This window comes from Urocampus carinirostris, chromosome 17, assembly GCF_059441175.1.
Source record: "Urocampus carinirostris isolate Australia breed hairy pipefish chromosome 17, RoL_Ucar_1.0, whole genome shotgun sequence".
NCBI classification, from domain to species: Eukaryota; Metazoa; Chordata; class Actinopteri; order Syngnathiformes; family Syngnathidae; genus Urocampus; species Urocampus carinirostris.
The window spans coordinates 15515001-15529278 of record NC_142365.1 but is presented as its reverse complement, the minus strand read 5'-3'; the positions used below and the strand labels follow the sequence as shown (position 1 = coordinate 15529278).

The 14278-nt window shown below is 39.4% G+C and overlaps 1 protein-coding gene across 1 annotated transcript in view; it reads right to left on the bottom strand.

Moving 5' to 3' along the window:
- LOC148349333 (uncharacterized) overlaps positions 1-14278 on the bottom strand; it is a 45268-nt gene that overhangs the window by 29502 nt on the left and 1488 nt on the right. The window lies entirely within an intron of this gene.

Below are 14278 nucleotides of genomic sequence, written 5' to 3'. Positions count from 1 at the left end.
AATGATTACTTGGTTAGACGATAAGAATGATGTAAAGGTTAAGATAACAAAAATGTTGTAAATGAAAAAGTCAGTACTTGTCAGTACAGTGTCCTTGGGTAAGACACTGAACCGCTAATACCCCCAATAAGCAGGTTAGCGCCTTAAATGGCTGCAAGGCCGCGATTGGGAAATGTGGAGCACATCGTAAATAGTGTTACAGAAAATACACACTGTGATAAAAATAGAGTACCGTATTTTCCGCACTATAAGGCGCACCTAAAAGTCTAAATTTTTTTCAAAAGCTGACCATGCGCCTTATAACACAGTGCGCCGTATATATGGCTCAATATTAAATTCGCAAGGTCTTGCAACTACGAAAAACAGCCGCCGACTCCATTTTTCGCGCTGTGCATACTGGGAAATATTAAACAACGATTCTCTTTCATACGTGCGGGGAGACAGCGCCGGGCGACATACGCCACCATCTGTCAGTGGATCGTAAATGCATGGGCTGATATATCAGTCTCAACTGTGGTCCGAGCTTTCAAGAAGACGGGAATTGTCCCCGAACAGTCAGACAACATCAGCGACACTGACTCAATTAATGACGACCTTGATGAAACGGAGCCGGACGTGTTGGATGGCCCATTCACTGAGATGGTCAATTCGAAAACTGCAGAAGAAGAATTCGAGGGATTCGTCGATGAGGAGCTTATAGAGTGATCTTTGTTTTTCTTTTGTGTGTTTACGTTTTACATTTTACAGTTATTATGTTATTGCTTTATTGTTATTGTTTTGCACTTGTTGTTTTTGCACATTGCGAGTGTCACTTTATTGCGATTGCACTAACGTTTCATTTAAAATAACAGTATCAGACGTTTTTTTTTTTGCGTGTTGACTAAATGGAATAAAAGTAAAATGATATGCCTTGATGTTGTTCAAAGATGTTAAAGATGTGTCACGAAAATGCTTTACCTCAGAGAAAATAATAAAACGGCTGTTTATTTATTTTGGGAGTGAATGGAGTTGTGGAAAGCTTGTTTGTTAACAATAAAGTTTGACCATTTTGAATGTTTTGTTGACATTCCCTTTAGCGTGGCAACATCTAGAGGTTGCATAACGTAACTACATTCTCTACTGTAGTCAAGTCAAGTCACATTTATTTACCGTAAATAGCCCTTAATCACAAAAATGTCTCGAAGGACTGCACAGGATTACAATTACAAAATTGCACAATTACCTGATCTTAAACCAGCATGCACTTATAGCGCCTTATAATGGGGTGCGTCTTATGTATGGCAAAAGTTTTAAAATATATCATTCATTGAAGGTGCGCCTTATAACACGGTGCGCCATATAGTGCGGAAAATACGGTAATATGCAAATGTGGGGGTGGGGTTTAATGTGGGCTTTTACTCCCCCGGGTGTAGTTAAAGAGCCTCATGGCATGAGGTAGAAATGATCTCCTCAGTCTGTCCGTGGAACAAGACTGTGACAGCAGTCTGTCGCTGAAGCTGCTCTTCCGTTTGGAGATGATGCTGTGTCGTTGATGTAATGAATTGTCCATGATTGACCGCAGCTTGTTCAGTGCCCATCTGATATGAACGTTCGATAAAAGTCTATCATTTAAACGGAGAAAATGATTCAAAGTTTCCAGACCAGCATTCAAAAGACAAAGAAGGTGACCAGGACCAGCCAATTGTTTCGCAGGAATAGCGGGAGGTCGGCTTAAACAGAGAAAACGAAGTAACTAAACCCGGTCAAAAAGGGATCAAGAGACTAAGGACACCCAACAGACCAACTCAAAACATGCTGATAGAATGGTAGACAGGAGTGGCCCCTCATCTTTATTTGTTTGAAGGTATTTCGGCTACTTCGAGTCTGAAAGAAAAAAAGAGCGGCCACCAAGACGGGCAACTTGCCAAACTTATTCCACCATTTAAAAAGCTAGAATATGCTAAAGGCAAAACAATTCAGCACTGTGTAAGCCAGCTAGCAAGGTGTTACCTGAAACCAGTTCCCCCCTTCGAAAAAGTATTCTCTTGTTTAATGTTTGTCCTATTTCTGAAAATTCTGTGCAATAGTTTGTCACCATGCGTCTTTGTTCTGATATTAAAGATTGGCTAAAGCGGCATCAGATTTTGGCAACTTTCACTCAGGGGCAAAAATTAGACTTAAAATGTTAAAAGACGTGAACATTATCGTGATATCAAGTTTCGTCATATGGCCTAGGCTTAGGTCAGGGTTTAAAAAGGTGAGGAAGAGTTGTTTTGATACTCCGTACAAAATATTGAGTTCTGTCGACCTGCACTGTGTTTCACTGATCTGCAGGGGGCACCACACACGTAGACTTTGTGTATATAGTACGAAACCAAGATAAGGGATTGAACTTGGACAGGGTTTCTACATCTTAAAGCAGATTAAATTCAAGACTTTTTAAGACTTATTTAATGACTTTTGTAATCAGATTTAAGACCCAGGTTGACCAAAGAAACAATTGAATAATAAAACCCACAAACATTTATTGCACACAATACATAGTGCCTCATACGCGTTACCTGGAAAAGCTTTTAGCAATGGTGAAAAACGATTGTCGGACAGCCACTTCTCATTAAATTGACACATTCGGGGATGGTCCAAAGTAAATGTCTCTGTCCGAGGTTGCTATGTGCATTGTGGGTAGACCTAAGACATGGGTCTTCTCTGAAAGGTCCGACTGAAACCACATCACTGTTTTGATTGTCTAGCGATATTGCCACGGAAGTAAATTGGTGTATTATTAAAAACAAGAGTTGGTAACTAATTACTTTGTGGATACGTTATTTTTTTCGGCTGAATTTAGCCTCAAGGCGGTTGCATGTAAGCAGGTCAAATTTAGCTTGGCTCAGGGACTACGGTGATATATCATTTTCACCCAACCTGCTCCAGACCAGCCTACATACAAACTGCTCTTATGATGCACTATTCTTTCAAAAAACAAAATGATTACACTATTGTTACAAAACATCACTGAATAAATGACTCTTTACCCCCTTGAGTTAGTTTATAATACAATAAACACAGCATAACGATTTAAGGGACCAAAATGTTTAATCTTAAATTAAAGAACTTCATTGCAAACTTTACCAGTATAAAAAATTATATAAATGTTTCTATTACAGTAATCCCTCGCTGTATCTGGGTTTACTTTTCGTGGTTTAATACTTTTGAATTGAATTATCTTTCGGCCAATCTCTCGGCATTTTAGACATTCCAGAAAATAATTTTCAATGTTCGTTAGTACTGCAATAAATAAAATGCGTTATTACAAATAAATGCTTCTACATATGGTAACCATATATGATCTAATCATGTTCATTCATTGTGTAACATGATTTCTTAATATTTGTGTTCTTGAAATTAGGTTTTCTAAATGTTTGATTTTCTCCACGCTATCCTTGCTCTTACTGCATTTTTTTTTTGCCCTTTAATCCCTTACAGTTCCTGTCAAATTTGCCTAAAATCCCAATCCAAGACGTACCCTAAGTAAATGGAATGCTGTTTATAAACTGTTTGGAGAATGTGGACGGTTTTGGTCTCTCTTGGAAAATAACACTGTCCCAAATTGAAATAATCACTACAAGGGCTACTAACATTGAGTAATCAGAGTTGGAACACAGCTATAGAAGGTTTTCATTCTCGCCTGAATATTATTTTGCAATTAAACTCCTGCAAAAGAGTGTAAGAAGGGCATCTTAACTGGAAAACAAGTGAGACAATAGCTTGAAGCCTTACCTAGTACCCTGTCAAATTTGATAACAATTTGAAAAACTAAACATTGTATTTTACACATTCTTCTAATGGTAGGTCGAGGCGTTTCCTGAAGTGGCCGTTTGGAGACAACCAGTTCACAGCCCTTAAAACCTATATTTGTCTATTTTACTTTAGCCAATTTTTAGACACTGTGAAAGAGTAGTAAATGTTGGACTTCTCTTTCAAGTTGTGAATCCATAATTTTGCAAACTTTTGCATAATAATGGTACGTAAAAATGAATGATGATTGGCTTTGCGCACGTTTACCGTCGGCTCTGAATACACACCGTAAATGTGTACATATTTATGTTGGGAATTCTTTGGCCAACCAATGTGTCAATCCACAATTGAATCGGTCACTTTTGGCTTAAGATTTTTTAAGCCTGGTTATGACTTTTCTTTTTATTCTTTTATTTTTTCAAAACCGGCCTTCATACGTTGTCCGGGTTGTAAGCTTGCAATAACCCAAGAGCAGTGTCAATCAAAAGGTCAGAACGTTAACGAAAGTATTGAAAAGAATTTGATGAGTCTGCGTTTTTTTTTCAAAGGGGGGTTAGTTATGGTGCGTGTCATTAAACAATACAGGTGGGCTGTCTGTTTAAGATTTAAAAGGTACATTATGTAATAGTTGACCACTAGATGGCACTGTTTTGACTAATGCGAACAAGAACTAGTGCCAAATGGCCACAATGTAGCAGCAAGATGCCAGACAAACATGGTGGCGACTACTAGGTATGGATTTGGCTATGTAACAGAAGTATAAATTGACATTGGTATGATTGTTCATGTTTTTTTGCCTTTAATTCAAATCAATGTTTTTTTCAACGAATGACTGTATTTTTGTACCCCTTAGAGGCACTAAATATTCAACGCTGTCTTTTTAAACACGCAGACCGCAACATATTTCAATGATAGCGGATTGGGGGTTGATGTCTTTGCGCCAGTCATTCCAGAGGAGTGCTGACCAACTCAAAGACGTCATCTCGGCGTCACTAAAGAACGTCTCCGAAAAAAAAAGGAGGAAAAGAAGGGCATTGTAGAACACGAGGTTCTGTCCAAGTCAGCTGACGGAAACTCGCTTTGAGTCAGCAGAAGAACTTTCGAACAACAACGTCTGCTCTGAGGTCACCCGGGCAGGGCCTTTTTCCGTTTTTACGGCAGCTCTTAAATCAATGACACGCGAAGAGAAGGAAGCCAAGTTTGCTCGAGCGCCCCAGTCTCATCTGTGTTTTATTATTGTCAATGGTTATCATTCCCAGCAAGCCTCTATTTCAGGCATTGGTAAACTACGGGTCGTATAATATTCAGAGCATCGAGCTAAAATAGTAAAAACATAATGTTAAATTATGATTAGTAGAACGGATAGTGCTTTGGAGAGTTGAGGGAACAATCATAACGGCAGCTATGATGCACGTTGCTTTATATACGTTTTAAACAAGTGTTGATTACTTGATGACACTCAAGTGTGGCCCCCCCTAGTGGTATTTAACAAGCTTATATGCAAGTTGTGCGTATTTGTTGTTGAAATAAGTCACTGTGTCACATTTTTTTGCAAGCAGAAGCCTTTTAAAGACCTTGGTGTCACTCCCCCATAAAAATATCAGATTTATAAAGCATCTTAATTACACACTAAAGGGACAGTGTGTATTATTTGACCACTGGCTGTCGCTGCATGGTGCCATGCTACCGAAAGCAAAAGAAAGAATACAAACTCCGGAGACTCAAAAAGACTAGAACGCACAAATTTACTTCTTTGTTTTGGCCCAGCCTTTTTGAGGCTTTTGGGTACCCGTAACAGCAAGATGGCAGACAGTTATGTTAGCTCCCTCCAGGTGAGGCTCATGTTATGCACAATGCATATAGTTTCTTCGACTTGCACGTTAGTACTTTGAGAAATTTGTGTTCATGCAATAGTTCATTTTGCTTTTTATATCATTTTTTTTTTTACCACTAATAGGTGCAAAATATTACACACCGTCTCCTTAATGAATGAAGAGGTTGTTTTACCACTAGGTGTTAAGAAATACACAGTATCTCTTTAAGTCAAGTCACATTTATTTGTACAGCCCTTTATCACAAATAGTCTCAAAGGACTGCACAGATTCCATTTACACCATCCCTTGATCTTAAACCAACATGCGGGCAAGGTAAAACTCAAAACCTCAAAAACAAGGACCCTTGAGAAGGGGCCTCACAAGTAGTGACTAGGGTGCAATAGATTTAGTATTGGGTAACAGTACACAAAACCTAGTGAACATCGAATGGCCGATGCACGCAAGTATGTATGTGTCAGTATCCTTTTCCAGTGTGTGTTTGATCTATGAAACAATTTACACAAAAGAGCACGATGTGTTTCAGGGAACCTCCTTCAGTTCTTCTCAAAACGGAGTGCTAGCATCCAATTGAAGGCACTCCAAGTAGTACAATAGTTGTACTATGCTGGGAGCACAGCAACAGACAATATAAACATACAGAGTAAGCAAGACATCCCAGAAGATCTTCGGTTGCTCTCTGCCCAGTCTTGAAAACATTGGCGGTTTGCAATACCGCAGCAGAGCCGTCAACAATATAAGGGACTTTTCTAACCCAGGCCACTGGTAGGCGCTACAGGTCCCTTAAAACAAGGACAATGGCTTGGAGAGTTTCTCACCCAGGGCCAGCACCACCCTAGACAAGCGTGCAAAACTATGAAAATGGATATCTTGCGACTTATTTGGGATTTATTGCGTTGCTAATATTATAGCTCTACTTTTCATTGCGCTATTGTTACCATGCACTATTTTTAGTATTTGAACTTGGGCCAGTTTCCGAGCACTACGTTTTAAATATTTTGCATCATGGTGTATAGCATAAAAAAGGTCCAACAACTAAAATGGCTCAGTGTGAAAGAAGCATCCCTCCCCCAGCAGACAGAGCACACTCTTTTTCACTCTTTACGTTTCCTGTCTACTTCCTGTTTTGCCTCCTACTAATTGTTACAAAGTTGGCCTCACTTCCTGTTTGATTCAGAGATGATCCAGTCTGCAATGTACGCCGAGGGCAACATAGCCAGTTTGAAAAAAGACACAAAGTGCGTCGTCCTTCTCCGCTTTGTGGTGGGGCCCAAAGAGAATCCTGGGAATTTGTGTGTTTATCCGATCTAAGTATTTACTCCATACCAATACCGATACTTTTTGCTTGGGAATGTCAAGGTCATTGAATAAATGACTCTTTCCCCCCTTGAGTTAGTTTAGAATACAATAAACACAGCACAACGATTTTAGGCAGTAAAATGTTTGATTTTAAATTAAAGAACTTTATTGCAAACTTTACCAGTATAAAAATTTAAATGTTTCTATTACAGTATTCCCTCGCTGTATCAGGGTTTACTACTTTTGAATCAAATTATCTTTATTGTCATTGATATCAACGTATCGTGCATTGTGTTCTGTAGCACATAGCCAACAGCAAATGCCATCAATGGGGCAGATTGGGGAGGGATTTGTTTGAGTGCGTCTTAGGTGGTTGTGATACGGTGGTGTATGCTGTCAGCCAAACAGCGCACAAGTCAATGTTGCCACGGAAACAAACTGGGACACAGACTTTTAGCAACTCGTTACATTGAAAATAAACTCATTTGTGCAAAAAAAAAATGCTGATCAACACCGGGTGCTCTATCGATTGAATCCGGCCTGTAAGACAAAGCTCGGAGAAGCGCAAGAGAAAAACAAGCCGCAGGTTGAAATACATTTGATGTTGACAAAGTGAGGTGCTTCTCACAAAGACGCTGTACTTGGAGAGATAGATAGATAGAGAGAGATTATCTCTCTCTCTCTCTCTCTCTCTCTCTCTCATCTACTAGTCTGGCCCCCTAGAGAATGTTTGTTGTATTGTGTGGTCCCCGAGTTAATATGAGTTTGACACCTCTGCTTTAGGCTGTCTTTGCAGATAATTTCATAATCAGTGACAAAACTAACTTATTCTGGAAATGTTTAAGCTGTGTCCAGGTTTCTATTTCATGCTAATATACCAAATTAATTTAATAGATTTAAGCAGATAGGGTTTTGTGTTATAAGGAATGAGTTGAAATTGTAACCAACTTATTTTCCCAGCATGTTACTGTGAATGGAGGCATTAAAATGGGGGTTTGGTGTACAGGTATTCATCTTGATGGTTGATTTTATATAGAACAGTCATGTGTCGAGTCAATTTGAAGTTTTTATACCCAAAAGGAACTGAAGTCTTAAGCGGGCGGAAGCCTTTCCAGCAGCTCCGTGTTATTTCACTCATTTTGTGATTTTTTTGTTTTAAGTGTCTGCTTCTATCTTCTGTGTTTTTTGTCCTGTTTGACAACTACACTTTAGATTAATTTCTATCCTATCGTTATGGGTTTTTAACGCACAAAAACGCGTTTATTCCATGCCCTGAAGAATTCTCGTGCCGGAGTGATGAGGGGACCCTATCGTGGATATAGAGCCGGAGCTAGCTAAGCGGCTAGCGGCGTTATAAGTCTTCGGTACCATCCGTAATTATGGTAAATGTGAACTCTCTACCAAATAAGACCGACAAACTGGCTGTGCTGGTGAAAAACATCAAAGAGTACAGGGAGTGCAGTTTGCTGTGTTTTACGGAAACGTGGCTCACGTCTAGAAACCCGGACGCTAACGTGGAGCTACCCGGCTTCAGCGCTGTTAGACAGAGACACAAAAGCCTGCGGGAAGCGGAGAGGAGGTGGATTCGCTATCTACGTGAACGCAAGGTGGTGTAACCCTGGACACAAAGATTTTCATCTGCTGCAGGGACGTCGAACTTTTGGTGTGACGTCATCCACTTTGCTGTTGCTAAACTACAACACAGCACCCCAGGGCATTCTGGTAATAAACAACAAAGGATACTGCTGGAATTGGGAATTTCCCTACGGGGATGAATAAAGTATTTATCTATCTATGTCTCTCCATCGTCCTTACAAGTGTCCCAGACACGTCCAACCATTTTGATACAAAACACTGTTTAATCGTTTGGATCACATGTACATTGCTTGTGATACAAAGATGGCCGACCTAAATCGGCAGCCACGGGCTGTCGTTTGCCTCACGTTCTGATTGGCTGAAAACAAGCGTCGTCGGATGTATGAATAGTACAGATAAAGTCCAAGTACTTGCTTAGTATCGATGATATTGAGATTTGGATCGATTCGCCGACCCCTAAAAGAGACACCTCACTTTTAAATTTAGCAAATCTACAACGGGTTCAAAGCGCAAAGACATTTTTCTGACGGGAACGAACGTCACCCGCCGCGTGTATTTTCCAGCGCCGGAAAGAGAAAATGCGGACAAGTGAGATTCTAACGCGGGTCCGACCAGTTTTTTCACTCCGATAGCAAATCACGGATGACATGAGGGGATTTTTAGCTTCTACCTTTACCTTTACATTCGTCTTTACGCGTCTTTCCATTTCACAATGCTTCACGCCAGTGGAAAAATCAAATCATGTCTGATTCGTGATTCACTCCGATTTTCGTAATCACCATCGGTTTAATAGGTCCACGTATCGATGCTTTTGGAACGGGGCGGTTCGGAACGTATCAAGAATAATGACATTAGACACTGAAAAAACAGGACAGGATCACGTTGTATTTTTACCTGAACGCCTAAAAAGGTGCACCCAAAGCAAAACTGAAGCTGTATATGAACCATTTAGGGCAGGCTTGTCCAATATCCAGCCTGGGGGCAAGTTACAGCCCGTGGTCAACTTTTTACTGGCCCGTGGTCTCTGTCAAGTCAAGTGATGTTTTTTTGTGACGCCCTTAATCACAAGGAGTCTCATAGGGCAGCACATATTATTGCAAACTAGAGACTATTATTACACCATCCCCTGATCTAAAACCTACATGAGGGCAAGGAAAAACTCAAAAAAGTCAACATGAGGAAAATGAATAAAATAAATAATTTGTGGCCTGCCAGTAATGTTGATTGCACTATAAAATACACTTGTACCAAAATTAAATCACCAATTCATGGCGGCAGTCCTTTAGCCAAATGCCCTCGGGTTTCTATAAGAATTTTAGCCCACCCTATTTCCGCCCAGACAAAACATGCAGACTACAAAAAGCTGACTGGAGATAAACGCTGTGAAAATGTGAAGCAACTGGAAGCTGTTTTAGCGGCACAGCAGCCCTTTTTCATTGGGTCAAATGAAAATTCAGCAAAAGTTTCACATAGAGTGATTTTTTTTTAAACTGATCCAAAAAATGCCAGGCTGAATAGTCGGCCCTCACACATTTAAGCCTACGGAATCTGGCCGGCTTTCTGAAAAGTTTGTACACGCCTGATTTAGAGTATTGGCATAGTTTTGGTTTCATTTTAAAGATAACAGGTTGACGTTTTCTCCTCTACAGTCAAAATGGGTTTAGGTACTGCTGGCACTAAATTATTGTTTATTTATTTTTTCCCAAAAAAGGCACTGAATAATACACACTGTCCTTTTAAACTAATATTGTATTTTCTTTATAAAGTTATTGTACTACTTAGAGTCGCTAAATAATACACACTGTCCCTTTAAAAAAATATCCCAGCAGCAGGACAGTACGATTGCTGTCAATAAAGGAAACAGAAATCGCAAGTATGATCACGAAACAAAAGATAAACGCTTTGACATTCAAGACAGCACACATCAAAAACAGAGAAGGAATAAGAAGACGTTAAAGCAAGTTTGTCTGTGAACAAATGGATCCGGAATCAACACCAGTTGCCAAACCGCTTCGGAAACACAGGGAAAAACAGAATATATGAATCCAAAAGCCTTCAAAAAGCAAAAAGTGTACTATAAACTTCAAAATATAAATCATAAACATAGTAAAGATGGAAAATAACATATGGATAATATATATGAATGTGAAAAAAATGTACTACCAATAAAATAGTTTTGATTTGTCGCCAATCTTGTCCCCAGTGTCCCTTTGCGTCTCATCTCCCCATAAAAAAAACATATTTAAAATGTTAAAACTATATTTAGCTATAATATACGTAACCAAAATTAGTTGATTTGGTGCCAGTCTCTTCGTTTAACTTACCCCGTAGAAAATAATATTAAAATTACAGTGGTACTGATAATACAGGTATGTATAGAAAATAGATGCATGCATATATTTCATGTTTATAATAATACAAAGACGCCTCATATGGAGATGTTTTGGGGGGGGGGTTTAATCGCTCTATCAGATTTTACTATTTGTGATTTGGTACTTTTAAATTGAATTGTTGTTATTGTCCTTGATATCAACATATTGTGCATTGTGTTCTGCAGCAGACAGCACACAGCAAATGCTATCACTGAGGCAGATTGGGAAGGGCTTTGTTTGTGTGTGTCTTAGGTGGTTGTGATGCACTGGTGTATGCTGTCAGCCAAACAGCGCACAAGTCAATGTTGCCACCAAAACAAACTGGTAAACATGGCGAGATACACTTTTAACGGCTCGTTGCATTGAAAAGAAATTCATCAATTAAATCAGAGTTTGTACAAGAAATGCTGATCACCACCGGGCGCTCTATCGATTGTTATCAGGTCTGGGAAGAGACGGTGGTGGCGTCGAAAGAGAAAAGCAATTGCAAGGTTGTGAGTTTAGCCTATTGCTATGGCTTGGCCACATGACAACTCTCTTAAGCCACCCCCGCCGAGCTTGTATTGCACCAATGCCAGATCCATTACCCAGGAAACAGATGACCAGGAGCTACAACTTTTGCATTCGTGACTCTTGGAGACCTGGCTAATTTCGAGGATCCCCAGCATGGATCTAGTTGGCCACTCTTCATCGCTTTCCTTTACTAAAAGGAGAAGCCCTCCACTTCTGCTGTACTCTTGTATAATGACAATAAATACTACTCAATCACCTGCAATTCTGTGTTCTTATTTGAAGAACTAAAGTTATTATTTTGTTCCAGTCTTCAATAATATATTTTACCAAGATCTGATAGATAAATAAATGTTTCTATTTCGCAGATTTTGCGGGCCTTTTTTTGGACACAACCCTCACGTAAAACAAGGGAATGCTACAAGATGGGCAGATCGATTCAAATATCGATAAAATCAATAACAAACAAGTAATTGGATCCGATCAATACTAATGTCCTGTGATCAATACTTCACTCCTCCACTAATTTCCTCAAAGTTCGCTTCTATACGTGTAGAGCGCACCCCCCATCTCTCACACAGAAACCTCGGTGACTGAGAGGCACCCTTTTCGCAACTCATCCTACCTGGCTTGCTGCTGCCAGGCAGAAGGGAGGGCCAAATCTATGTACCCACCCCAAAAGCTAAAACTGACAGAGGCCAACAGGAAGCGCGATGTGGACTATTTTTCAACTACACAAAAGGACAAAGCTAAATGTAATCCGTGTGGAAGTGTGGTGTGCTACTGTGGCAACATCACACATTTACGTAAACACATGAAAATGAAAACAACAAGCTGCAACCAAAAACCTGTAAATCTGTTGTCACCGTGGCAACAGAGCCTATAAGAATCAGGTGACACTTTATTCAAAATAATGACTTTATTTTCAAAATATTGCGAAAAGAAAGGTATTTTAGTTCTGTATGTGACATGTGACAAGTATTAGTATTTTTGTGACAATAGAGTTTTTTGGTTTGATTCTTTTGGCTTTTGTTCTGAAACAGTTGTGAGAGGAATAGTTCTATTTATTTTTTCTGTGATTTGCGATAACCTGTGGTCTGTGCAGCCCTTGTGATTAAAGGAGTCACAAATAAACTTGACTATAAAAACTTTATCTAGAGAACTGGATTACCAATTACTGCACAATATTTAAAAAAAATACACAGTAATGCAAATAAAGTGTCAATTGTTTTCTCATAAGTTCTGTTGCCATAGTGTCAGAAACAGTACCATGTTTATGGATTCGCGTCGTGCATTGCGTTCTGCATTCTGATTGGCTAAACGGTCTCCCCGCTGAGTACTCTTTGACGGTACCGTGTTTAAATGTAGTTTTAAAAAAGGAATTAAAAATGTGTATGCAGTACTTTTGTTAAAATGCCTGTAAAAAAAGCTTTGTTCTTTGATTTCTGTGTATAATTCATGGTTCCAAATCATGTGATCTACATCGGCGCAACCGGGGTGGTGTCGACCATGTTGGTTGTGTATGTTTACATTGTTGTTTCGTTTCTTTAGAATTTTCCTGACAACGTTACGAAAATAAATGTTCACAAATTGTCATTCTGTAGTCTTTGTTTTTTCTTGTTTGTTTTTTTCACCTTTCTGTGGAATCATGCTCTTTCGATGTCTGAAATATATGATTTCACAAAGAGTACAAGGCCGACGGTTCGCCTGTTGAACAAAGGTTCAGTAGAAAAACGACTTCAATGGGAGTTCAAAGCTTTATCAATACAATATGTGAATAATCATTTCTGGTTTTGACTTATGTGGAAAGAATCGAAGAACAGTAGAGGTAGTTGGTACCTAGCTAGCTTCAGGATAGTCCAAGTGCTGTTAATGATATAGCTGGCACTCGACAGGAAAAACAAATGTCTGGTCTGACAAGTTTTGTGAAGTTACCCGTTTACCCAAAAGACAGTCAACAAGAATCGTAACCAAGTTTCCCTATTACTCATTCTAAAAGGACTTTGTGTTCCTGATCATCTACGCTTTATGAAATTATCAGAACAGATTCTCACATACGGATACGATTTTGGTGTTAGGTTTGCTCTGCTGAGCGTCGATAACCATGTCTTTCGCCTTCTCGGCAACAATTCCTTTCTTCTCTTGACTATAATAGAGAAACGGAAAAAAAAAAAAAGACTTTTTACACCAGGCCGGTCAAACATACATCCCGCGGGCTGGATCCGATCCGCTGGATGATTTAATCAGACCTGCCATAAATTTCTGAGTATATCAAAAAAGAAGCAACTTTCTTGGTCATTTCTATCAAAAGTTATGTTTTTTTTTTAAATAAATGCAATCCAAATGCTCTCTCCGCCCGCTCGAGCGCAGTGTTGAGTGTCTATAGCAGGGGTGTCAAACTCATTTTAACTCTGTGGCCACATGATAGAACAAACGTTCTCTCGTGGGCCTGACTAGTAAATTAGAGAGAAAGGGAAAAAAGAGAAAGAAATAAGAGAAAGAGAGGGAGAGAAAAAGATAGAGGGTGGCACAAAGAAAAATGAAAGGAAGAAAGAGAAAAGAGAGAAAAGACAGAGAGAAAGACAGAAAAGAGAGAAAGAGAACGAGAGAGAGAACGTGAGAACAAGAGATAAAAAGAGAAATAGTGAGAGAGGGGGAAAGAAAGACAGGTAGAAAGAAACAAATCCAAAGACAAATGGAAAAGAAAAGGAGAAAAAAAAGAAGGAGAAAGCGAAAAGGAAAAAAGGAAGAGAGAGCAAAACAATGTAAAAAGACACAGAGAGACAAAGAGGAACAAAGAAAGAGAAAAGGAGAGACAGAGCGTGAAAGAGTGAGAGGAAAAGAGAGAGAGAGAGAGAGAGATACAAGTACAGTGTCTTTATGAGAGGCACCTGG